This window comes from Furipterus horrens, unplaced genomic scaffold, assembly GCF_987537825.1.
Source record: "Furipterus horrens unplaced genomic scaffold, mFurHor1.1.pri manual_scaffold_1, whole genome shotgun sequence".
NCBI lineage: Eukaryota > Metazoa > Chordata > Mammalia > Chiroptera > Furipteridae > Furipterus > Furipterus horrens.
The window spans coordinates 183265860-183292706 of NW_028327171.1; the positions used below are offsets into that span (position 1 = coordinate 183265860).

Below are 26847 nucleotides of genomic sequence, written 5' to 3' on the forward strand. Positions count from 1 at the left end.
CGAGAGAGACAAGCGTAGTGAGGGGAGAGAAAAAGAGAATTGAAGAAAAAGCTCAAATTACGCTTGTCCTATCTTTCAAGCTTCGTTTGGGCTTTTTCTTTATTAGAGAGCTGTGCTTATTTAAGACTATTCTGGGAGATTTTTAATATTTGAAGAAATGGAGCTTTGAACTAAGAAGATGGGAAGGAAATATTAGAGGCATATTGAATCTAAAAACTGCCTTAGATATGAAGTTCAGAGTTAGAGCATAGCTGATGAAGTTTTCTACACTTGCATCATGAAATGGACTCAAAATTAGTGCTTATGATGGTGATGGCAATGGTTACACAACTATTCCCTTAAGTACAGGTGATTACTTTGGTGAAATGTGTTATAGTCATATATTTCAGTGAAGGATGCTATAATAAGTATATCTTAGGCTTAGCATTATATACTTGTATATAATTTTTTGGTGAAGGAAGTGACTAAACACTGAATCCCATAAGAAAAATATCATATAACTTCATGCTAATTTTCAACTAGAATAAATTAATATTTTGGTGCCTTCATTAAGAACAACCTCTGCCCTGTGATGACTGGTCCAGAAGGTCTATAATAGAACAATCCCACTGAAATCTCTGGAGACCAATTTGTTTTTATCATACACTATTTATAGCTGGTATCTGTAAGGTCCATTTGTGATTTTTAAAGACATACCTTGTTCATCTATATATGGTTGAAAGGCTAATTAAAAGTTAATTAGTGAGCAAAAGAACAACAACACTATTATTTTCTTTTTAAAAAATCTGTGTTTTTTTCCAATGGGAACTTACTCAACAAACTGTGTCTTTAAAATACATACAAACAAGAGCAGTAACGTGTAGGAGTAGTTATTATTGACAATACGATGCAGGCATACACTGACCAGGGAATAAGTGGGCTAACCTGGTGTCATCCGTGCTCCTGAAAATAAAGACTAGTATGAGTAAGCTCGTTTGTCTTAATTAAGCTTTGATTCAGCACTTAGAAAAAACCCTCATGTGCTCAGTACAACACTGTCCAGTTGAAGGCTTTTTATAGTGTTTAACAAACTAACCTAAGTAACAGAAACTAAAATAATCACTTGCAGGGTGACAATGTACCCCATAGTGCATAATGATCCCACAGCGATGCACGGAGTAGGTATTCTCACCCTTACCCTACGTCCTGAGTTCATTACTCCACTATCAGTTCTCTTCTCATCAGGGTCATTTGTCTCACACTCAGGCCACCGAAAGTGCTCCCTAGTAACACACTCCGTGATGCAAGCAGTGGGTACCTTGCAATTGCCTTTTGCATTAGGTCCTATTATAATTTCCTAGTGAACAAGGGAAGATGAGGGGATGAATCTCCCTCAGCCTCTCTTTTGTCTTCAGGTACAAGTCCTAGCACTGCTCCATAGCCCTGGGGAAAAGGCTTGCTTTAGTACAAGTTTACATTTTCATTCTCTTTAGAAAGTTCAGGATGAAGTGGGTCATACCGCATTATTTTCTCCAAGTTTTTCTGCTATAGAGATGACTTATTATCTAGGTTAAGAGCACAGGCATCAGACATTTTTTTAAAATTCTCCAGGTGATTCCAATGTCCAGCAACATTTGAAAACCACTGACCCAAGTAACATTTTAAGATGTTCACCATGACTGCTGTATGGAGAATTGTTTAGAGAAACCAAGCATTCTGTTTTCACTTGTTAATTGTGAGACAGCTGAAACCTAACTCTAGGAGCAAGTATGCTGATTAAGAAACTGTAGCAGAAAATAGAGAAAGGGTAAGGCCTTTTTTTTTGAAAATGAAGAAAGAGATGATTGGAGTTTATGGTTTAAGTTCACAAATTAGTCCTCCAGGCTAGAGGTGTAAGCAGGAACTAAAGACTCAACTGTTCTCACATAAACCTTTCTCTGATGTTTGGAAATGCCACCCCTTAGTAATGATCATGACATGGCCTCCTTATTCTCCCCACACCTGCTAAGAGGCTGTAGTGATGAGAGTTTGCAAAGCCCGACCTTAGGGTAGCATGGATAGGTAGCAGCACCAGTGGGTTGAAACTGTAGCCCTAGTAGGCCTGCATCTGGCTACTGGAGTTCTATGACCAAAGAGAGTTTGGCCCAAGAGGGGAAAAAACAGTTAATGTTCCTTGTTGCCTAGAGGTAATTGTTCAGGAATCTTGTGAGTCATGTCCTTAGGGACTTCTAGAGTGGTTGGGAAAGATTTGTTCAGGGAGGAAGAAGGCTGGAGGTCCCATAATAGCAATTAGGGGGTGGTAATCCAAAGAAACATGTGTTAGCCACAAAAGAATAATGCGGTTATGCATAATCAAGAACTGAGTGCACTAGGACTGCTGCCAATTTTTATCTCATGCATAACTCAGTAATCCATATTGTCCAGCCAGGACAACAGTGGGGAGACTGTGAGTGACTGTGAAGAGCTGTCTTTTGTACTGTTAAGTACTAAATGCAAGGCTTGCATTAAGATGGGATATTTGGGCATTGGGTATCTTCATCTCCATATCTATACCATTTTTTAAAGGACTAAATAAAGCACTAGAATAAGGAATTTCCCTCCCCCTCGTTTTAGAGGCACTAAATTTTTTGGTACCATTGCTGTTGTAATTATTGCTAACCTCAAGGAAGGTAGTTAAGCAAGAAAGAGACCAAGACATCATATAATACAATAACACCATGCAAAAGAGATTTGCTGCTGCTGTAGAAGTAATGAGTGGCCTCAGGGAGTAGAATCACTCTTCTCAACAGACAAATGTCTTATTCGGGGTTGTTATAGAAATTGCCAATGATAACATATATGAAAGCAGCTAGTATGGCACCTGCACGTAGTAGATGGTCACTAGATATTTATTTTAATAGAAGTCAGAATAGGTTATAAATTAGTAAAAAATGAAGCTATTTAATAAACTCAGAATCATCTGACCCATTAATGATATCTGGTTTATTTAACTAATAATTGTATTTGTTTGATATGTAAAGAACTATGTTGAAATAATCTGCAGACCACTAATATTAAATCATTGACAAATGTTGAAAATTATATTTGAAGCATTATATAAGCAGAGACAACTATACTTAGAATACAGTTAATCAAAACCTATTTCAGTAAATTATTGGTATGTACAGTAAGAATGAACACATCATCTGTAAGTTTCCAATAGAACTCTAAAATTTAGAATTTTATACATACAAATATTAATTTGACATCTCATTTAAACTGCATGATAATGTTAACTTTAAGAAATTAATTCAACAGTCACTAGAGATCCTACTTTTAAATACTTGAATTATTACTCTTGACAATATTATAAGTCTAAGGATTAGTTTATTTCCTTAATAGGCATATTAGACTATTATAAAGCAAATACATTTTACATATGAGAAAAAGGTAATGACTAAACCAAATTATATTGTCATTTAATTCTTAATGCTAGTACATAAACAATTTGAATGCATTTTATACAGCATAATATACCAGAATAATGGGATTATTTTTTTTTTTAAGTTACGGATTTTCAAAGATTATTTTGCATCCAACTCCCCACAACATTTTTCCTTGTATACATTCATTTCATATCTGCCAATGTATTGATGTATAGCCAGTTCTCCAATGCCTAGTTGCTGGTGCATCATCACTTCTGTGCAGGCTCCCTGATGCAAGCTAATGGTAGGTGTCAGGGTGAACTTTACCCAGTCCATGGCAGACCAACAAGTACTGAGCAGGCTGACCATCATGTGTTTTGCCAACCATGTGACGTTCTATTAGACCATTTAAAATTCACATTCTGAAGACAGATCATAACTCATGATGGCTAATATCTGTTGATTTATCATTTCATATTTCCTAGGGGAGAAATCAACACCTGTGCTATGAAAAACGCGTATCATAGAGAGTGCACAGTTTATTTTCTGTTTTGAAAGATGCTGATCTGCCACAGATGCCAACGTACATTGTAATGCTTGACATGCTGTATGCTCGAGTGGGGTGAAAGTGCTGATGCTACTCAAAAATGCACGAGATGGTTGATGCCTGCTCGGGAGCACACCAGAACTGCTGGCACAGGTTCAATAAGGAAATAAACATGAAATAATTTTTTCCATATTTAGATATAATTTTATCAAAATTAGCTTATGTTCTTTCATGAGGTAGGGAGGGCGAATGTTTGTATTTTAAATTTGAAGGCAGAAGAAATTAAATGCAATATTAATTCCATTAACTAGTTTTTTCAATCCTCACCCAAGGACATGATTAGTGATTTTAGAGAGAAGGGAAGGGAAGGAGAAAGAGAGGAAGATAAATAACACCATTTGGTTGCTTTCTGCTCGTGCCCCAACCAGGGACTGAACGTGCAAACCATGCATTTGTCCTGACAGGGAATTGAAATCACTGACCCTTTGGTCTGCAGGACGATGCCCAACCAACTGAGCCACACCCACTGGGAAACATTAACTAATTCTTGATTAAAGATATGGTTACCTTTGAAAATGAAGAAGATTTTCTGTGTGTGCCCTAGTGACTCTCTTGGGTTCCTTTATTAGAGGCGTCAAAATATCTGACTTGGCAGTGTCAGTACAGTGGAACCTCAGTTCTCGAACTTAACTGGTTCTCGAAAACTGTTCCAGGAGCAATTTAATCAAAAAACAAATCTTATTTGTCGCCTGAGAAATGCATGGCTGATCACACAGATACCAGTATAAAAGGTTTGTCGGGTAGAGAATTGAGACCCGAAGTTCTGTTAGACAACCGAGACTTTTCTTTTCCATGAACAACTTGGTCAAGAATCAAACTGTTTGAGAACCAAGATGGTTGAGAACCAGGGTTTGACTATATTTAGAATCCAGGTTTATTACTTGTGTTAACCAGAAATGCAAGGTATATGTGGGGGCTAACGGTGTTACCAAGTAATATATAACACTTTGTCACCTATCTTTGATGGATAGGGCATGGTTGATTGGAGCTCTGTGTGAGGGAGAGATAGCTTGAGTACACAAAAACATACTGATAACATGAACACACTACTTTCCACATTAGCACAATAAGCATGCTAGTTTAAATCTCTTAATTAGATGTGACTGATAGTTACTCCTCAAAATTCCATAATTCAGAATAGTAGAGAGTTTCTATTTAGAAATTACTTCAGTGCCTATGTCTCTTATGAGGTCCCTTGAACTTCAAATCAACTTTAATAAACTTTATGATGTTATCTATTTTATTTGTTTGGGAGCAATGAGTAAAGTAGCGACTCCTTCTATAATCTATGTATATTATATGTGCCTCCATATTGCTGATAGCAGTTATGTTCTTTGCTCTTTTATCTGGACATTGTTTAGGAGTCTCCAGAGGACGGCTTGCTCATACTCCACATTTGCTGTCTAGCAAAATACAGGTGTACCCTCATGACTCTGGGGACAGTGAAGCCACCACCTGCATGCAGCTCTTCCCTGCTCTTCCCACCTGTCTTTGGAAAGTATCTTCCTCCAGTCTGACAGGTTTCTGTAACATTGCATCTTGGGAAGAAAGGCTTTAGAAGTCTTTTTAAAAAACATCGTTCCCTCCCAGAAAGACCATGAGATCTTTATGCAAAAAATTTCATACTCTTTCCAGAAACTTCAAGTTGGATATTAATAATGCTTCCTGAAACAAAAGTGAAGTGTCCTTCATTGGCAATGCACCCTACTGGATGACAACCATCAGATTACACATAGCTCTTTGTTCTCAAACTTCTGCTTCTGATGAAATCATTTACACACTAAGAAAATATTTAAAATAATATAAAGCTGGAAGGCACCTTAAATATCAGCAAATTTTTGACTTGGAGCCTATTGGGAGGAGTAATTTGGTTTCATTAACTGAAGGGACTCTTCTTATCACTCTGGCAAATCAACAGTGACTTGGGGGCAGTGTCTGTGTAGGAAAGAATAAAGAAGAGAAAGCATGGATTTTTAATAAGCTAAAGATTGGGAAAGTCTTATAATTATTTGGTTTACATAACTAATTCTGAAGCATTATTGTTAAAACTAAGGCTACACATAAGATTTTTATCAAACTTAGATTATTCAAGATAGGCATCAATTTGGGTCCAACAAAGCAGAATTTGGAATCTATGGTTCTAGGTCACAGCTTCTAATGGAAGAAGGCACAGGAGTGGCTTGTCAGTATTTCTGGAATTCCCAGATTGTTTTTCCTCTCAGAAATCAGTTTAAAACCTCTCAAGGTACTTGCCAGTGTGGCCCAGCAGCTGTCCAAGCAGCACTACAACAGCTGGATCAGTACGGCCACTGCTGTAACACCGAGGACTGCCAAGGACCATGAAATATCTAAGTAAGTAGAGGTCTGGTTGTTTTTTTTTACTTGTCAAAATAAAAAAAAGATGAAGTGTAACAGTTGCTTCTATTATATCTAAAATTTTCAGATACTTCTGTTTGCAATATAAAAAAAAAATTGGAACAGGAGTCTGTCAGAGACCAAAGCTGTTAGTTATAACTCATTATGTTATATGATTTATAGCATATGGTGCATTGCTTTTGAACATAAAAAAAAACACTACAATACAGCAGAAAGTTTGGAGTAAAGAGGATAGTAGAAGCTTCTACATCATTTACTCTTGACCTTTTCTTTCATTCAACAAATATTTGCGGAACCTGAGCCTTAGGCTGGCGCTGAGATTACAGCTTCGAAAGAAACAGACAGAAACCATTGCCATCTTGGAGCTTATCTCCCATGTTTTGATTTAATCCATTAATTCTACAGTTTCTTCATGTCTAATAAAAGATCCTATCCAAAGTACTGATAAAGAGAAACACTTCATGATTATTCCTATGGGCTGGGCATGTTCTAAGCACTATAAACGTATCATACATGGGCCCATTGATCCTCCCAGCAACCCTGTGAGCAGCAATTACTTTACACATTAAAAAATGAAGGTGCGCAGCATGGAATTCATTAAAGTTCCACGGTTAAGAAGTGGAAGCACCAGAATTTAAATCCACAGATTCTGGCCATAGAGCATTTCCTTAACTTCTCCACCCCACTGCCTCCCCTTGGTAACAAAGATTCTACAATGCTATTAATAGGTATTCCTGGTTATTCTGTTTCTTTTTATATAAAAGTTAAATGTTGGTACTTTGTTTTTAAAGAACAATTTTCTGTTTATAAACTGGGTGTACAACCAGTAACAAATCTTACATATGCCAGAAATATGCAGACCATGAGAGTACTTAAAAATAAATACAGAAATCACAGTTCTCAAATCTGAATCTGAATCTGGCAGTTATAAATAATCACACTTAAAATGTTCCCTCACCTCTAAACCAGCATATACTGTACATACAGAATGAAATACCATTTATTTTGAAGTGTTCACAGAATCTTGAGGCCCTACAAAAGGACGGCTGTGATTATTAGTCCAAAACCTACATTTTAGAGATGAAGAAATTAGATTGAGAAAGGTTTCCTAAGATCACACTTGAAAGCCTCATCCTACTTAGAGATTTTGCAAAATTCCCATTTGTTCTTTAACCCAATTTGAGGATTAATGGACCAAAATGTAGTTTGTACAGAAAGCTAAAGATAAGATAGCTATGAAATTCTATTCCTAGTAACCTCCAGAATGTTTTAACATGAATACTTTGATATAGGGAAATCAATGTCAACATTTCCTATCTGATATTTTGGGATAGTTTAGTGAAGGATTTAAATAATCTTCAGAACAGAGGGTTTTTCGCATCTAAATATGATACAGATAGAATCTGACTAAGGGAAAGTGGCAGCACAGTATAAACATTTACCTTGGAATCCTGTTTGAATCTTGGTTTTGTCTCTTAGTAACCTGGAGATCTTGGGCATATGTTTTTCTCTGAGATTTAGTTTTCCCACCTATAAAATGGGAGGATGAATGTCTACTTCTTAGGCTGTCCTATAAATTAACTAAAACAATGCATTTTTAAGTATTCAAACACTAAAAACAGCAAAAAAGTGAGTCTCAGTGACCTCTGTGGTTTTCTTAATTGTTTTGACTGAAAAGAGAAATAATTAGCTTATAAGAAGAAATCACTTTGACAACTCATGTTGCATTTCTAGGCTTATTTATAACATTTGTTCCCATACTAAATCTCTCAAATTTTAGTAAAAGTGCCCCTGAGCAGCTTTCTAGAACTTTCTTTTAGACTATAGCAAAAAGGACAGATTAAATATTTGATAATATGAAGTCTTTTTAAGCTTAAGAAAATCCCTTACTGTCTCGCTTAAAATAACATTTTTAGCATCCTGTGCACCCTTCCTCTCCTTGCATTTTATATTCTAGTCATACCAAACCATCTGCTGTTCCCTACAAATGCCATGCTGTTCCACACTTCCGTGTATTTACGGTGCCGTTTCCTCTGTCTCAGACAGCTCTTTCTTTCTTGTTCATTTGCCAGACTCTTACCTGTCCTCTTGCACTAGTGAGGAGCTTGTTGGAGGCGGGACCCACACTTCCCTGGCACAGTGCCCGGAACCTTGAGTGTCTGAGTGCCATGCAAGTATTTGTTACATGAATGAATGAGGCAGGCGATCAAGCAGGGCAATGCCATTTTTCTTTAAATTAGATTTCACAGCAGTGTGAGGAAATGTATTCGTGAGGTTGTACATGGGCTCTCTAAGAAAGACTGAAACCAGAGTTGGAAAACCTTTGGCTGATGGATTTTTGTTTAACTATGATAACAGTTTCATGAAGGTTCAAATTTGAAGGGCAAACCTTATTTTGACATATGTTTTAAAGATTGCACCTTTAATATATTATGTGTCGGGGAGTTTATAAATCTAGATTGATTATTTTCAATGTGAAAACAAGACAGTGATGTTACTAGCCAAGCATCTTAGCCGTCATTAAAGTTTATTACAAGGAACATAGCTGGAGTTAACTAACATTTTTAAAATAATACCACATAATACTCAATGGAAGACAATATATTTGAAATTAACCTTAAAATACTTTTCAGACTATCACAAGTCATAAAAGTTACCTAAGGTTACATTGATGAGACAACAAATTGTTAATTTCCCTATCTTTTTGCTTCCACTATAGTTCTGTGACTTTAGAATTCATTACTCCATGCTTCAATACCTCTAGAACCAGTGAGATTCAAATCTCAGCCTTTAAAGTATGAATCTTCTCCAAGGGCTAGAAGACTAACTATAACTACTCATAAAGTGATCAGTTGAAACCAGGAATAAAAGTAACTGTGCACAACCCATTTGTCAATAGAAAATGTTTAGTTTGTGAAATTAAAAGGAAAGTAAATTGGAAAATGATAACAATGGCATTTTAGTAAAAATCTAAACTATTCTTTAAAGTTTAACTCATGTTGTATCTTCTTTATGAGGTTCTCCCTACCTATCATTTGATCAATCTTCCTTTCTGAGTAACTATACATCAAACCTTTGGTTTGATTATCTCATATACCCATGTTTTCATTCCCCTAAAGGACTATGAGTTGCTTATCAAAAGAGTTTTATAAAGATCCTTTCCTAGCCCTACTGTGTCTGGGGAGGGGGAACCTTGTTGGAACAGCCTTCTAAAATTTTGAAAGCCTTAGACCTCTGAGGTGGAGCAACTGTATGTGTGTGTGGGGGTGGGGGTGGGGGGGTAATGGGGTGGGGCAGAAGCTCAACAAGAGTGGTTTTGAGAGAATACTCAATAGACTTCACAAGGAACCCCATTTCAAATGTACTGTCAAACCCAAAACGAGTTTCTGGTGAATCATATTAATGGTGTATATTGCCATTTGGCTTGGCTCAAATGCTTTGGACTCTGTTGAATACATTCACGTAATACCTATATTAGAATACCTAGTGATAGAGATTTAATATGCCATACTTTATAAAAGATGTTGAAAACTCCATTAACTCTTTTAGAAGACCTGGCTTCTGACACAACTCTGGACCACAAAGCTGCTTGGGAGAAAATAGTAAATTTAAGAATATTCATTAAGAAAGCAACCAGTACTACAAACAATCTCCCTACAGCACCACAAAACAACAATAACCATAGGAAACAACAAAGCAACTAAAAAGTGGGTCAAAGATCTGAATGCTAAAACCCATGGCCAGAGACACTGATCCTGGTTTTTATAGAGCCCGAGCGTTCACAGTTTAGGGGACCTTCTTTACAGGGGGGAAAACACTTCAAATACACAATTATGTACAGAGGCTGGAAGGGCCTGTGTGAAGCTGAAGCTAATGTGTTTCATAACATAACGGCCTCTGCATATTGCCCTGCTCCACTCTGCTCATGCAGGACTGACAATGTTTATAGGACTGCTTTTTCAGGTAAATTCACGTCAGGAAAAGTAAGACACATGAAAAGAGATATGTGGAAAGAACAAGAAAAGAGGCCACCGTCGTAGCAATGATACCATAGTAATGAGGCACTGAAGTGGGAACAATAAGCAGGAGTAATGCTGACAGTAGAAAAAAAGTCTATTTCGAAGAGAAAGAGGAGAAAAAGCTTCATCTTGTGGGAATTAAAGAGCTATTTAAATCTGAGAATTTAGTCTGGGGTCATCACTCTGTCATGCTAAAGGCTTATCAACCATAGGACAGCTAATTTGTTGTTAGAAAATTGCTAGACAATTGTGGCACTCACCCTGCAGAAACCGAGTAAATGCCCGGGAACATTTTACCGGGCTCCTTCTTTTTCCCATTTCCCCTAACATTTCTCTCTGTTCCTCCCTCCCACCCTGCCACATCCATACCAGTCTCCACACGGATACAACCCATCAAATAGCACATTTAGTCAGATGAGAATTGTATGACAGAATTGATTTCATAAGTTAAGTCCCTCCAAATTGCAGGCACTGGGCACTTTCAAATTTGTTATATATATTGGTCAACTGGCTTCACTCAGGAATGATTTTGAAACATTCCAGTCAGATCAGTTTTGAGACAACTGTGTCCTTTTCTTCTATGAAGAGAACATAGGTTATAGAACCATCCTTTTCCCAATATAATAAGAGTTGAGTTGTGTGGGTCATGAGGATGTTGTGCATGGAGACCAGTCTTGTTCATCTTTTATTTGTTATCTCTGACCTCTCTCTCAGTGCCTGCTGTTAAATGGGTATTCATTAATGTGTTAGAGAAACGAGTATTTCTTGTGAACAAATACTGGGGGAATATAAAAATACATCCAGCATGATGAGGTGCTTAATGGCCACCATATTCAAGATTCAGAAATTACAGAGTGTTTGGGGGTGCTGACAACTCAAAGGACAGCCATAACAACCTTGAAGAAGAAAATGGAGTGGCAGGAGAAGAAGCCCAGAGTCCTTATTGATTTTGGTCAAAATTAGTCAATCATGATCCTGATGCCTGCCAGATGACACTCGAAACCAATTTATTGAGAAAGGTAAAAGGCCCCAAAGCAAACTTCAGAGATATTTATGAGGAAAAAAAAAAAACCCATCAGGAGTACAAGGAGTATTCATTCAATCCAAGGTCCACTGCCTCTCACATCTGCACCTGCCATGTTTATAGTAACCTATAGTCATAAAAAAGAAAAATAAAACCTTTTAAAGTTAAATAATGTGTCTTTTATTTATAGAGGAAAATAAGTTGATAATACATATCAGGAAAGAAATCTTTTAACATTTCTTAAAGCTTCCCCATTTCAGCTATCTGAAACATTCAACCACAGCATGCAGACTCGTGAACCAAAGCCACCAAAAACACTTACTGTTGTTGAGATTTACAACTTTAGGAAATTTTTACTTTCCTACTGGAGGAAATAACTTTTATTCCAAACCATAATCTTGGCTTTCCAGTTGAAATAGTTCCACTCTAACTACACAAGCCTAGTTACTGTTCTACAACCCACGAAATAGGCATGATATGAGCTCCCCCTACTGGTACAACACTGTTCCCACTTCATGAATCCAGTAAGGGCTTCTGTTTGTGAGTTGTAGGATAGAATAGAATTTTGATATAGGGTTCAAAAGAAGGAAAAGCTACACAAGCTTTTAAAAACAAAATAACTCAAAAAAAAAAAGAGAAAAAACAGAAAAACAACTCTGCTTACTCTAAAATAACCTCTGAAGTGTCAGTGAAAGGAATGGGCAAAGGTCATATTTCCAAATATTTAAGAGCACCATTTAAGATCCCACCCAACTTTGGACAGGCAGAGGAACTAAATGGCTGTCAGTCTTAGGATGCTCTGGTGTCCTCCTCTGCATTTAGACATATCAACAAGCAGATTTTAATTGTACTGCTACAAATGTTGCTTTCTAACAGCATGTGTGGAGTTTTTTTCTCTAATGGCACATGTGAAAGGCTACAGGCTTTAAAGAAATAAAATAGAGTAGCATCATGGAGGTTGAACAAAATCTATTGAGAGCCACGGGGTTTTTGCACTTGGAAGTGACTTCTCCTACATTGGTATATGAAGTGGGAAGTCAAAGATGGGAGCCATAAGTTTTATATTTCAATCCTTTCAAATTAATCATCTCCAAGAAAAAAATTTAATGTGAGACTCAATGGCACATACAGGTAAAGAGCAACTGTGGGGATGTTCACACTGACAAAGTAGAACTGTTATAAAGGTGTTGCTGGCGATAAGCTGTTACAGAAAGAAATGGAACTCCCACTCTTTGAGTCAGCAGAAGGGAGCCATTTCATGATATTTGCTGTATTAGCAATGCTGCAATTTGATTATATGGGATTCTGTTATCACAATCTGCTACATATCTTACACAGCATATAAATACATAAAGCCATTTAAAGGCCAAATCACAGAGCTGTCTATTTTTGTGTTTTACCTTTCACGACCATACCAGTGGTGATGCTTAAGTGGTATAAATTTAAAATGGTAAATGACAAACAAAAACATCAATATATGCAGGCTTTATTGAAGAGTCACTGGTTGAAAATCCCAAAAATACAACAATCTGCTTTTCTCTTGAAGTCTGAGAAAATTGCCTTAGATGAATACAAAAGGCTGAATGCATGGGCTTTGGTTTTTTAAAATGGTGCTTTTTATACAACATTTTCATATAAACCTATACATAAACATTCATGTTGAATGTGTATGGAGAATTCAGGCAATGCAAAGTGAGGTGACAAGGTTGTCATCATTTTCTTTCCCCTTTCCAGATCCTTATTTATATTGGCATGCAACACTTTGTTCACACCAATGTCAATATGAAATGAATGGAAAGTAATGTGAGGAGACATGGCACACCAGTACATCTGCCTCTTCCTCGCTGTCTCTGTTGCCACCACCCTGGCCAGGTCGGGGTCATCTTTACTCGCTCTACTATAATAATTATTTTTTACCAGTTTCTTTGCTTCCTCTTTTGCTACATCTATAATTCATTCTCCACAAATCAGCTACAGCACTTTTATCAAAATATAAACCAGATTATATTACTCCCCATCTAAGACTTCCCGTGACATGATGAAAGAATCGAAATCCCATACCCCTTGTCCACTCTCCTTTTCTACCCTTTTCCTGTTCAATCACTGTACTCAGCTACACTTACCATCTTGCTGTTTCTGGACCTCACTAAGGTCTCCCTCAGGCCATTGGCACGTGCTTTTCTCTTTGCTCTGAATGCCCTGTCTCTGGATCTTGGTGCACCTTTCTTTCTCATAACTCAGGCATCCCATGCAAACTTTCCCCTCCCCACAAAACCCAGTCACTTTGTATTATGTCACCCTGTTATACTTTAATAAAAGAAATTATACGCCCCCTGAAATGTTCTGGTTTATTTATTTTCTTGGTATGTCTTTTTCTTTCCCTTAGAATTAATTTTCATGTGAAAAGATCTTTTTTCTATATCTCAAGCATCTAAAACATGGCTGGGGCAGAGGAGAATAATATTATGCCATGTTATCAATATCAAGAGAGCTAGTATAGAATGAGAATAAGTACTATAATATTTATAAATACTAGATGAATAAATATTCTGAATTTAACAAAAAAGTGTACGTGTGTGAGTGAGTGTGCACACACAGGGGACTGATAAGCCAGTCCCATCACACAAAACAAACAGCATCAATGTTTCTCTGATTAGTGCAAAATTCCTACTTAAGAGCAACAATTGTCTTTTAATCCAATTAGTAAATAGTTAATGTATTTTAATATGAAAGATTATAGTTTTTAGTTTAAGTCCCTGTCTTTGAAATATATGGCAGACTACACATGAAACATGGAAGAAAAGGGAACTTTGGAGCTCTAGGGACCTGGGTTTAAATCTTGACTATGCCACTAAACTATATGGTCATGGGCAAATAACTTAGCCTTTGTGTCTTATTTTCTTCATTGGAAAATGGAGATGATGCATCTTTCTTGAAGAATTATAGCAAGTTTTTACTATACAGCTATCAAATACCTGACATACAGTAGGTACTCATTATAAATGTCTTAATTAGAGACAGTAAAATTAGTCTTTAGAGTGTTACACTGGGCTTATCAATTATTGGGGAAGATAAACTGTATGAACATCAAGTGATTCATGTACATATATATATATGTAAATGAGTGGTGCTGGGTCTTTATCAGTGTTTCTATAATTTCTCAATTTAAAAGAAGCATACCTAAAAGTAATACACTATGTGAAACACTTTCCCATCTATTCCTTTTCATTCCCAGTAACCTCAGGGAGTATTATGCAGCTACTGCATTTTTCTTTTGCTTGGCCTTGTCCTAGAGGTACAAAAATTAGAAACTTTGTCAAAAGGAATGCTCCCTCAGCATTATCAGTAAATACTGTGTGCTAGAAATGTCAGAAATAGTACTTTTTAATTCTCAGATATGTAGAGCTAAAATTCACTTAAGAAAAGTTAGAAAAATATCTCTGAATTTAGAAAAATTTAAGTCTTTGTTGAAGCAAATGCATTATTCAGTGTAATAGTATATTTTTCATAAATTCATTCAGCCAATTCTATGGCATCCATACAAATGAGCTTTGCTTTCCATGATCATTTGCAGGTGTATGGAGAAGCACCTGTCCTAATTTGTGATACAGTGGTTGGTACCGGATCTGCTCAACCAGATCAAGTCTTCAACTGTTGGTTGAAAGGACAGTTGAGTCAAACTAAGAGGCTCTGGGTCTCAATCTTTTTTGTTTGCAGACATTGAAAATGTTTGTATTTCATTCTATCCACCTTTATTCCCTTAATCTTTCTCCCTTCTCCCCTCAGATATTGTTGCTGCTACAGAGAGAGGGATCAGAGGAGAGCTCCATGAATACCTATGTTATATAATGGCAGCCTCATCAAAACTCTTTACTAATATTTTTAAGTTTACATATGCTACTCAATGCATATCCAGCACTTATCCAGAATTATACACTAGCAAATGCCAAAAGAACTTGTAATATCAATCTTTTAAAGACTTCCTTTATAATATATTGCCTTCCTGTAGAAACTCCCAAAAGATCTTCATTAAGACAGGTACATATTTGTGAAGAGACTGAGAAAGAAGGATGATTTCAAAGTAACGAAATATACTTCTATATGGAAATTATTACATTTCCAGCTTGAGGCTTAGGCACCCTTGGTCTAAGGTTCAGGAGGAGACTCAGGCAGTCACAGTTGGCGCCCATTCCTCAGGTCTCCGCACACCCTGCAGCACAGGGCGATAGAAAGAGGACAACTAAAAGAATTGCAGGGGCCAGGAGATAAATGGATAGGGTTGGAGCAGTGTCCCAAGGTGTGTACCATATATTATTAATTTTTTAATGTTTCATAAGTTTGTTTTAAAAATGTCTCATGGCCAAGTGTTCTTTGAAAACATGTAACATGGTTCTTTACTGCATGACTTCTCACTTTTTCGTACATGACTCAGGTGACCCATTATTCCAGGTTGAGGAATTCCCTGGGATACAAGATTTTCAGTGCTGACCACTGGAAAAGGAATTTAAGCAGATTAGAGCAAGTTGCCATCCTATCTGTGACTCTTCAAAAGGCATTTCTCACTCGCACTGAACTGGATATCCTTTGTTTCAATACAATAGCATTCTGAGGCATTTGAGTCCCACAGGACACATTTTCAACGGTGCTGGGGCAGAGGAAAGCTGTCAGGGCTCCTGCTCAGCACCTTGAAACATTAATTTAAAGAATGAAATTAATTTTTCCTAATGAAATATCCTCTGGCCACATTAAATGCTATTTTAGATGGGTGAGAAAAATGTGGGGTAGTTAGAAAGAAAATCTATAGCTGGAATACTTTTTTCTTGGATTTTCTTCTCAAAATATGTATGTGCTTGGGGAATAGAAACAATTTAGGAAAGAAATGCATTAACTGAGTAAATATATGTGTCAATATGGAAACAGGACCATAATTAAAAAACAATACAGCATTCCCTCACTCATTGCGGATATTACGTTCTAGATCTCCCCACGATAGGTGAAAATCCGCGAAGTAGGAACCTTACATTTATTTTAGTATTTCTATATATTTTAAGGCTTTATAAACCTTTCCCACACACTTACAAACCATTCCCAGTCCCTTATTAACCTTTCCAAGTCCCTTACTAACCTTTTCCACACTTTTATAAACACTACTTAATGTTCTTAAACATATTCTATGCTCTTAAACCTACGTAACTTTAACAACATATGTATACAGTACTGCAAAATCCCACGATATAGCAAAAAATCCACAATAAATGATTAAATATAATATTTTTAAAAATCCTGCGATACAGTGAGGCCACGTTAAGTGAACCATGATATAGAGAGGGACTACTGTACAGCTGACCCAAGTTTGAAGCTATTTTAAATTCCACTGTCTTTGTTACTTGATTGGACACTAAATCTCCTTTTCTTCAAACTGTTGAAGCCTACTGCTTTCTTTTTTCTTCAAACTGTTGAAGCCTACTGCTTTCTTTTCTTCTTATGACATGTTGCATCAAGAGGTCCTGTTCTCTCTCACAGGACTGCTTGCCTATATTGTTTCCTCAAACTCAAGTTTTTGTCCCTCATAAATATCATTTTATATCTGAGCCCTGCATTCCCACATCACTCTAGTTTCATTTATGGATGAGGAAAAGTAGATGTGACAGAGGTACATGGGGAGGCTGGGGATATGGGTAAGAGCTGTGACCTGAGCCTGTGAAAGAAATAGAATCACTCTAGATTTCTTGAGGAATGACATCTCTTATGGAATTTCTGATGAGTAGTCTCAATAAATCAAGGACCACAGTTAGAGGTCACTAGGAAGTAGGTGAGTGGCCTGTGTTCACATATTCATCATTAATTGCCATGCTAGGAACTGACATCACCACCCTGCAAATTCATCCATCCACCCATTAATTTCACAAACACTATCCAACAGCTACTACAGGCCAGGCAGAGTTCTATGCGGTTCTGCTGGTTGCTTCTTCACTTTTGGTCTGATGACAGTGAGATGACTTACTCTAAAATCATTTCTTCTAGAATCTCCATGGAGTCACATGGAGGCTCCATTTCCCCCCCTTCATATATCATTGCATATTTCATAATGTAAAGACTGTAGTTCACAGAGTTTTACTCTCTTATCCCATTAAATTATGAAACTTCCTATATGTAAGGAACAGATATCCAGTGTTTAATTTTCCAAGTAATATTCTTTGATGACTAAAGTACATTTTATGTGGGGTAATCATTGCAATTCCTTGAAAACTCAAAAAAGACAGGCTATTTTCACTAGTTCAGTGTCAAATTAAATAAAGGCAACAAATGGATTTCCAAATGATTCTGTTCTCTGGCCAAAGTAATTTGGTATTTTAATAAGTAATTTGGATGTGGAATAAAGTAGTCACATAGGGTAAAATTACCTCAATTATCTACAAACTAACTAACTAGAATCCTAAAATAACTTCATTTTTTCCTTTGTACACCAGTCTTAGGATAATGAGGTAAATCACAAGTGAACATGTTGATTTACTACTATCAGATGCCATGTACTTCAAAAATAAAGACTCTCTTCTGTTCTAAAAATGATGGGCAGCCATTGTTGGGTTGTAAGCAGGGAAATAATATGCTTAGATAAGTATTTTATACAAATCATTCTGACTGTGCAAGTAAGAAAAAAGATTAGGGCAAGGCTCGAAGTACAGAGACCAGTTAGGAAGTTTTTTTTTTTCAATGTTAGACAGGAGATGACTAAGGGATATAGAGAATTGGTGGAGGGTCTGGAGATAGAGATCTGAGAACTATTCACAATAGAAAACCTTTAGAGTGTGCTGATTTATGTGATTGGACTGGCTTTATAACACACTCTATTTCAAAGCAGAGATTGGCATAAGGGAGCTCTGTCTTCATGAGAGACCAAGGGAGATTCCTGAATCAAGGCCTGAACATGACTGGATAGCGTGGACTGCAAAGCAGTGGGAACATGAGTGCTGGGATATAACCATTTAATATTATCTCACTATTTAAAATGCAGTGCAACTCGCCTATGAATTCCCCTTTTGCTCTGTCAGCTGTGTTTCTTTTTCATTATATTTAAAAATAACATCTACTTTCAAAGATAACCACATTTAAGCTGCTATCATGGTCGTCTTTTGAGTAACTGAATAAAATCCTCAACATTGTAACCTCTCCAAACTTCAAGGATTAGATCTCAAACTGCATCTTATAGCTCAGAGGGTTCAGGGAAGATGACACTATATAGCTCAGCATATCTTTTCACCAAGTTCTCACCACTATCACTTAAATCAATGTGTCAGAAATTGTACTTGCCAAAGGTCATGTTTTTCTATTAGTGCTACAATCTCTGGAGAGGGCAGTCAGCGTATCAGAAATGACTCTCACTCTAATTCAGTGCTTACAAGATCATGCAAGATTTCTTAATTTAGCTAGGACCATGTAGGTGTAGAGTACATCAGTTTTGTGTAGATGCCATCAGAGAAATGGGCCTCCCCTTTAACTGACTCCACTAATAATGACCATTCTGTTTGTGGCCTTCATCAAAAGAAGCTAATGTCAGAAAAGACACCCAGTTAGCCAAAAGTGGGACGGAGGAGTGAGAAAAGAAGATGGGAAATGAGAGAAAATGGGGGAAAGATTAAGCTTATAAGAAATATTATTTAATTAGGAATGGATCCAGTTTAAATGATCCATCTGCAGAACAGGTTCTTGGAAGCATCAGTCCAACCTTATTTAAAATCGAGCTCATTCCCTTTTTATTCTTCTCAGAGAAAGATCAGTATGGAATACAAAGCTTAAAGATTTTTTCAGAACAAGTTTATTAACTGATGATAACTGGAATAATTCTTTCGGTTTGACTCATTGAGCCAGGATGCTAACGTTATTTAAACATATTGTTTTCTATTTATTCCTGGATTTTTTAAAATCCCAAAGCTATAACAAGTGTGTAATTTACCAGAGAAAATGAAATTGCTCTTTGTTAAGTGCACATTGAAAATCATATGCTACAATATGGATTGTATATTTAGTACAGTAAAAAAACTATATTTTCAAATCCAAATTTGAAACACATTAAATACAATTTGGCATGCATTGCAGCATACAGAGAGATTCCTATGTATTAAATACTGCCTTAAAACAGGTGAAATAATTTTCTGCTTACTTAAAAATATCAAAACAAGAGGACATCTTAGATAAAACTCCATATACAAAAAACCTTAAGAGAAAAAAATGGACGTGGCTACAGTGAAATCTAGGATATCTGTTCAGTAAAGAACCGCAAACAATGCCCCTCAGATGGTTGCAGACTGATATATGTAAGATGCCAAGGAGTACTGTAGAGAATATACCGTAAGCTCCTGAACACCAACGACAACCCAACAAAGGAGACTTTGTCTTTTAATTGCAGAAGTTTCCCCCACTTTCTTTATTACTCTAAACAGTGCGTTCTCAACATGGATGTCAGAGTGATCTTGTAATGTCATCTGTCAGATGACGACATGCTCCTCTGTTCTAGACCCTGGCTGGCTCTCAGCTCACTCACAGAAGGAGTCCAACCAGTGTTGGAGGGTCTGAAAGGTCATTCCCACATCCTTGCCCCAATCTCTGAGATCCTTCTTACTCACATTAGCCTAATTAATATCCCTAATCTTCTTGAAACACCCCCATTACACACCTGCTTCAGAGGTTTTGTAGTCCTGGAATGTCCCTCCTCAGCTTATCTGAAAGGCTTGCTCCTTCATTTCTTCCTGAGCACCCCGGACAAACAAGGAACTTCACCCTCTCCTTCCCTGTCCCGCTTTCCCCTCCTACATAGCATTCATTACTATCCAATAGTCGATTTTTTTCCTTGTTTACTTTTTTACTTTTTGGGTCACTTCACAAGAAATAAGCTCTGCCAAGGCAGGTATTTTGCTTATTTTGTTCCTTTTTTAAAATTTTATGGAATGTAGAGGATGCCATGACGCAATGGCCATATTTTCCTTTGTCAGCTTCTGAGAGTGGTGTACACAGACACCCCACAGCTGAGTCCCGCTCCAGGTCCAGTTTGCAGCTACAGAGAGTCACCTGGCCGAAGGTAACACTCCCTTTTTGCAGTTGCCACAATCAGTGGTGGGGTGTAAAGGCCCAGCTCATATCATCCCAATTCAGCATAACTCACAGGGAGCACCCCTTCTTGAGAGCTCCAGGTGGGCCAGCTGTGACTCCTTTCAATGACACCAGTTCAACTGTCCCTTTGCCCAATCCCACTGTCTTCCCTTCCACAGGTGCTGATTCTGGGAGTGCTATGCAATAAATGTCAGACGCACAAATCTCAACCTCAGAGTCTGCACCCTGGGAAACCCTGCTGGGATTGTAGATGAAGAAACTAAACACCAAGACTTAATAACCGGTCCATGGTCACTCTGCTAGTAAGTCGGGGAGCCAGGATCAAACCCAAAAAGTTTAGCTCTAGAGCCTGCTTTTAACCATGACTTTTTGCTGCTAGACACATAACCGTACTTTTTTTCCCCCTCAAGAATTTAAAGTGTATTAAATACCCCAGAGAAAATACTTAGAGAAGGAATGAGATTATACATGGGGGATCAAGGGGGGAATGAACATAGGAGAATAGATAGCAATCATTATGGGCTGTGGACTGAGGAGTATGTTAACTTAGATAACAGACAACAACAAAAACTCTTCGGGGATTTGAACAGAACAGATGATTTCAGAAACAAAATGAGAGTGGGAAGGGAGTAAGGAGATGGGATAATGAAAACTCATACGACTGTTGATAGGGTTTATCATTTATATAAATCACAGAATATAGGGTCTAGCGTAGTTATTGCAAGAAAGTTACTGCAAGAGGTAGGGTAATCTTATAGACTATACTTTCTTTCCTTCCTGAAGTTCAAGGACTGGCTTAGTTACCATATATATTGTTGTTGGGACTGTGGGTAAGATGTCCATCTTTTCTCATCATCACCCACATATCCAGAGGCTATTATTGTGACTAAATAAGTGAATGTTATAATAGTGCTTTTAATAAACAATAGAATGTTTTTAAAATAATTATATATGAGTGTAAGCATCCTTTCAGACTTATCTAATTCATACTCTCCTATTAAGCAGAACTGCAATAAAATCTTCCCCTCTATTTTAAAAGAATCTCTCTATGAAAATCTAAAATGCCCTTAGAAAAACTTTGCAATGATCATGGCCCTAATGGAAATTCTTCCTTGTAAGTATACCGAATCCCTCATATTGTGAATCCTTCCCATATCTTCTGTTTTTGTTTTCTATGGAAGCAGTATGCCTACCATTGCACTTTTAAGAAGAATTATTTGCTGTTTTGAAATTTTTAACATCACTTCTTATTTCTCATCTACTTATATAAGTATGGTTCCTCTGATATTAGCACTGTGATTTCACTTCTTTACAAGGTGTGGAGTTAGCTGTCTCCATTAAATACTGAGAAGTGTAATCAGATTCATAGATTTCTTATTAGTATCTCAGCATCAATACTTTAAATCATGAATGGTAAAAGTCACTAATTAAAAGATTCAAACTTTTAATTAAGCTCTTCAGAGAAATTATACTCTCAGAGCAAGTGGACTAAAGAGCAAAGGTTATATAAATTATTTTAATTTCATTTTTAATTTTTTGGAGTTCAAAGTTCTTTATATTAGTTTATTAAAACCATCTTTCCTATAAGTAGATATTATTCTCTTTTACTGATAAAATCAATGAATCTCCAACTGAGATTGAGAGTAAAATTCAAATAGGCATCCTTCAAGCTAATTAAAAATCTTGAATACAAATTTCCTGATTGGAAGTCCAAAGCCATGTCTGTCAGGCAGTACATGATCACATTTCTGTTCCTAGACATGGTTTTAAAACCCACATGGATAATTCAGACGAAAATCTGTAGCATCAATTTCATATTCCCAAGCAATCTTCACTGGAAGTTCAGACAACTATCACTGTTCTACTGGAAGAAAAGTGACTTTTATTTTTAAGATGGTAGTAATATGGGAAAACAAAGTATAGCCATGTTGATAACAAAGGTTCCTTTCTCCTCCTTTATTTTCCATTATTCTCACTTTGTGCCCTGCCTTCTGTTTTGTTTTTGTAGTTTTCCTATTTCATTATCCACTACGTGTTCCCCATTTATTTTATGTCTATTTCATGACTGTTGCATTATTGTTTTACTTTGAGGTAAAGAGAAAGCGAAATGAATTCCAACCCATGGAAAGCTGAGATAAGATTTCAGTTGAGGCGCAGATGCTTATAAACCCATCCTCAGGCAGAACAGCAGTCCTTAGGTGTGGAACAGAAAAGCAAAGATAGTTTCTGCTTATCTCCCCATAGACTACCCTGAAAGAATCTCAGACCTTGCATACATGGTAGAGTGTCTTTACTGAATCATTGTTTTGGCTGAAGATGCTCAAAATTGACGTCTGTCAGACTTTGACTGTAATGTGAATCCAGGGAAGAAAACACATGGTGAGGATACTGTGTTTGCCAGAACTTGACCATGACAATAAGTTGACGAAGGTGCAAAGTGAGGTCAGCAAAGAAAATAAATATGGCAACATGGAACACAAAATTACTTAGCCTTATGTAAGTATATTTTAGGAAATGAATATTCAGTACTTTGTTATTTATAACATAGTTAACATTTTACTTCCGCAGAGAATTGCTTTTCTTTTGATAATTAGAATAAGAATCATATTTTGCATTGTGTGCTAAAAGGCTAATTTACATGTAATCTCTATGAATGGAAAGGACTGTGTCATATTCATCTTTTACAGCACCTTAAATCTTGTCACAGTATCCAGGTTATATTAGGTATGTTCAATTCAACTGAATTCCTGAATATCTTCAAATCCACATTAGAAACATAATATTAAAAAAAATGAATTTTAAGTTCTCAAGCTTTGTAAAATACTGTTTTTAGCAGCCCACATAAACAATAATGGCAGCCCAATGTCTATAATCTGTTGAAATATAAACATTTCTTGCTGTACCCAAGATATATGTGAAGTAAATATCTTAATTATAAACATGTGAGTAATACTATATAAATCTATATAAATAAAAATCACACAGGACACTTTTGTGTTAAATAAAAGTGTACCATAACTGGTTTTCTACACCAAAGTTATTATAACAACAATTATCTGGATGATTAAAATAAAAACCAGGCCTTCATTTTACAAATAATGGACATAAATTTAATTTAATGTCAGATATGTCCATTAATGTAATGCACATATCTGATATTAATCTATTAAGGAATTATCTTAAAATTACATAATTATGCAAGTTGTATAAATAAGCCTAGTGCTTCATTTTACCTAACAAAATAAAAAATATACCCATGCATCTATACCATTATCTTGGACATATTTTATGTTAGAAATTATAACAAAGCTTCCCACAGGATGTTAGTAAATTTCAATTGTGGATTCCTCCAAACTTATAGCAGGATAATACATGTATCATTATTTTAATAATAAAAACATCATTTTCATTTTACTGGACGTATTTTTGTTTTTAGAATTCTAATCTCTCAAAAGTCTAATCAATCCAGAAATAGTTATAAAATGGAATAATAAAAAATATTCATAGACTTGTCTTAATGACTGAAAACTGCGAGAGAAAAGCAGGGGTTAAAAATTGTCCTTTACCACCCACACACCCATAGATTTTGAGAGGAGGCTTCTTTCATACTTTTTTCTTACTGCAGTATTTGTTACTTAAGGAAGTCTGTAGGTGGATAAGATGTTATTATCCCTCCTACACACACTTTTTTTTTGCACTTACAATGTTAAATCTCCATATATATAAGTACTTGAAACACCAACCCCCTTCTTTCAACTACTTTCTGAAATTTTTGAAATTTGGGCCACCCATTATCACACATTACCTTTCTGTAGAACACATGTATAGTTAATCATAGTTTATTCTGATTTTTTCAACTTTCAGTCTACTCAAAAAGGTTATTCATTGTGGTTGCCTTTCCAACTAAACATTTTTGTTTGAAAACAGAATTCCTTAAACAGCATGTCTTAGGTTCAAAACTAATAATATAAAATTATTCTCTGTATTGATGAGTTTTCTTAGGTACATAAAGAGGATACAATCACTGAAATGGAAAAAGCTAAGATTTTTATGCAAATTTTTTTCTTATCACTCTACAAATTACTTATATGAATGAATACACATTTGTATGTAGATCATGTTGGAGGCACAGTAAACATGTTTCACCTAAATAAAGTTAGCCTTTCACATTGTTTCATTTGAATAAACAGATCAACAGTTAAAGATTTTAAAACCTTTTATAAAATATATACTAACTAGTTAATATAAATTTTAGTAAACCTTTATATCCCTTTTATATTGTAGTAAAAGTGTTCGCTCAAATGCAGTAAATGACAGTTACACTCTTGAGCAAATACATTATATTTAAACTATTTTAAAATAATCAGCTCTAATCTTCTTTGCTAGTATAATGCTCATTTATTTAAAAAGTAAAGAAAAAATCTAAAAAACGTGAAAATTGATGTATTTTAAAGTGACTCTGGATTTGGAAGTTTAATGACATCATCTATGATAGTCACACATGGAAGTGCTTTTGCAAATAAATTTATTCCCTTCATTTTTCAGACCAGTGCACTCCAGTTGGGAATATATTAACTTTTGTTAAAATAAATGAAAAATATAATCATTCACCACCAAAAGGGCTTGCAAAGATGCCCCGATTATTAATTAAGTGCACATTATTGAGAATACAGCCTGTAGAGATCATTTGGAAAAATCACTAGCAAGGATTGTTGGATTAACCAATCACAGGTAATTCAATCACTTCTAGGTAATTCAAAGGAAACTGATTCTAACTTCTTTGATACCTTGGAAACAGGAACTCCATCAGAATACAAAGGCAAGTCCATCCTCTGTATAGCAGAGGTAGTGAGTTAAATATATTTTATATACTATCCAATGGATATGTGAAGTGGAATTTGTTCAGGTCATTCTAACCTAGGTTTTTAGGTTCAAGTTCTCAAGCTTTTTTGGCAATAAAAAATAAAGAAAGAAATTAAATCCATTAGTATTTCAGAGCCAGGTTACAAAAAGACTTTTAAAAAAGTAATTCATTTAAAATAAAACTATTCATCTCTTATTTAAAAAATAGTCCCACTGACCTGGAGTCTGCACGATCCTTCCCCATGTGGGAAGACCACCCTCCTCTGCATACCCCCACTATTATTAGGGATTTCTGGACCCAAGGGTAGGTAGGACGATGACCATGTCCAGCTTGAAGCAGCTAGAGGAGCCAGAGACCTTCGCCCATTGTCCTTTACAAGATTACAAAGGGTCTTAATATCTGAGAGGGAGGGATAGTTATTTTTTATGAACCATGGGTATGGACTTGGGGGGGGAGGATTGCTGGGGGAGGGAGATGCTGGGTGGAGGGGAGTAAAGGGGAGAAAATTGGAACTATTGTAACAATATAATCAATAAAATACATTTAAAAATAAATAAATAAATAAATAAATAAATAATAGTCCCTACCACTAGAAGTAAAGATTCATAACCATAGCTTCCAGAACAACTATTTTAAAAAACATATGCATGAAGGTGAAATTTTATTTGACTTCACTTAGGAAAGCATTTTGGGAAATTTACAGTGAAGATTCAATCAGTAAATAAAATAGTGCCAGTAAATATATCAGATCAAATTTTAAAAGTTTCTGACTCTCTTATCTTATACATTTATTAAACACACAATGAAATAATGAAAACATACATATCTTATTTTAGTGAAAAAAGACACAGATTAATTTAATCAAAGAAGTAAAGATACTATCTTATTTTCATTGGTCTAAATTTTATTCTTAATTAAAAAAAATAATTTTAAAAAAATTTTAGTGAGTGGGGAAGGGAGGGAGAAAGAGAGAGAGAGAAATATCCATGTGAGAGAGAAACATCAATGGGCTGCTTTCATATGCATCCTGACTGGGGACTGAACCTGCAACCCAGGCATGTGCCCTTACTGGGAATCCAACCAGCAACTTTCGTTTGCTGAATGATGCCCAACCGAGTTAGACTGGCCAGGCCATTGATCTAAATTTTGTTTAGCTTTATTTACTTTCCTTTTATGAACTCAATCTCCTTCAATTTCAAATTATTTATTTAATAGTTAAGACCCTATTTACAAGATGGTATGCATGTGTTAATATTAATACCTGGTAATTGGCAGCAATATTATAAATAAACAATATTTAAATGATTTCCTTGTGAGTTCTATATGCCCTGTCAAATATGCTTGAAATCTTCTGTTAGAAAATTTTGACATGCATATCTACCTGAAAGATAATTCAGACACAAACAAATAAACAATGAAGATTAGATGGAGACAAATATAATTCACTAATATATCAAATAATTTGC

At 36.0% G+C, this 26847-nt stretch overlaps 1 protein-coding gene across 1 annotated transcript in view; it reads right to left on the reverse strand.

The window, feature by feature from the left end:
• TMEFF2 (transmembrane protein with EGF like and two follistatin like domains 2) overlaps window positions 1-26847 on the reverse strand; it is a 249285-nt gene that overhangs the window by 206349 nt on the left and 16089 nt on the right. The window lies entirely within an intron of this gene.